Source organism: Perognathus longimembris, chromosome 4, assembly GCF_023159225.1.
Source record: "Perognathus longimembris pacificus isolate PPM17 chromosome 4, ASM2315922v1, whole genome shotgun sequence".
Lineage (NCBI taxonomy): Eukaryota > Metazoa > Chordata > Mammalia > Rodentia > Heteromyidae > Perognathus > Perognathus longimembris.
Genome location: NC_063164.1, coordinates 65,950,082 through 65,951,300, shown reverse-complemented (window position 1 = coordinate 65,951,300; position 1,219 = coordinate 65,950,082). Strand labels below are relative to the sequence as shown.

At 36.6% G+C, this 1,219-nt stretch overlaps 1 pseudogene; it reads left to right on the top strand.

Moving 5' to 3' along the window:
* The first annotated feature begins 270 nt into the window (after positions 1–270).
* Positions 271–359, top strand: LOC125350977 (annotated as a pseudogene).
* The last annotated feature ends 860 nt before the right edge of the window (positions 360–1,219 follow it).

The window sequence follows — 1,219 nt, the reverse complement described above, 5'->3', positions numbered from 1 at the left end:
GCATTTATTTTAACTTCCATGTTGTTTAGGATGTGAAAGTCATCTTACTCTATAGTTTGTTAAACAGTTGAGGATACAGCAGTTTCATTGCTGAAAAATTTGTATAATCTATAATTGATGAAGATAAACAAAATTAAAGAGGGCTGTGGATAGCAAAGGCTCAAAAGATGCTAGCTCCACATACATTAGTTTCTACATTACTTCTGTCCTGATATTATCAGTGTCCTTTTTTGATGGTTTTGACGTATCTGTTTATTAATACCAATTTGTAAGACTATACTTTCAGGGATCATTTCTATAGTTTGTTAATACTAATTTGTGAATTTAAGCATTCAGTGTTTTCAAACCTGTGCTCTAGTGAGAAGCTACCTGCTGAAAGACTTGCATTATATCCTTTCAACATGCATCTATTCTAGAGCTCTTTTCTTTTTTTTTAATTGTCAAAGTGATATACAGAGGGGTTACAGTTTCATACATCAGGCCTTGGGTATATTTCTTGTACTGTTTTTTACCTCCTCCTTATTTCCCCCTCCCACTTCTCCCTTTCCCTCTTCCCCCATGAGTTGTTCAGTTGCTTTACACCAAATGGTTTCGCAAGTATTGCTTCTGGAGTCATTTGTCTTTTTATCCTTTGTCTCTCAATTTTGATATTCCCTTTCACTTCCCTAGTTCTAATACCAGTATATACAGTATCCAGGGTACTCAGATGAGATACAGTGATAGCATGGGGACAACCACAGGAAGGGATAGAAGAGGATCATCAACAAAAGAAGGTATGGTTTTCACATGGTATGTTGAAAGTAATTACAACAGTGATATAACACTCATTTCCAAAACATGGAGTTCATTTCACTTAGCATCATTTTATGCATTGATAGGGGCACAGCTATTATGCTCTTGTGATCCTCTGCTGTGACTTGCTAATTTTTCCCTATGTGGGAGAGCATAGAGTCCATGTTTCTTTGGGTCTAGCTCACTTCACTTATTATAATTTTTTCCAAGTTCTTCCATTTCCTTACGAACGGGGCAATGTCATTCTTTCTGGTAGAGGCATAAAATTCCATTATTTATATGTACCACAATTTCCTGATCTATTCGTCTACTGAGGGGCATCTGGGTTGGTTCCATATTTTAACTATGACAAAGTGTGCTGTGATGAACATTGTTGTGCTGGTGGATTTAGTGTGTTCTTGTTTGTGATCTTTTGGGTAGATGCCCA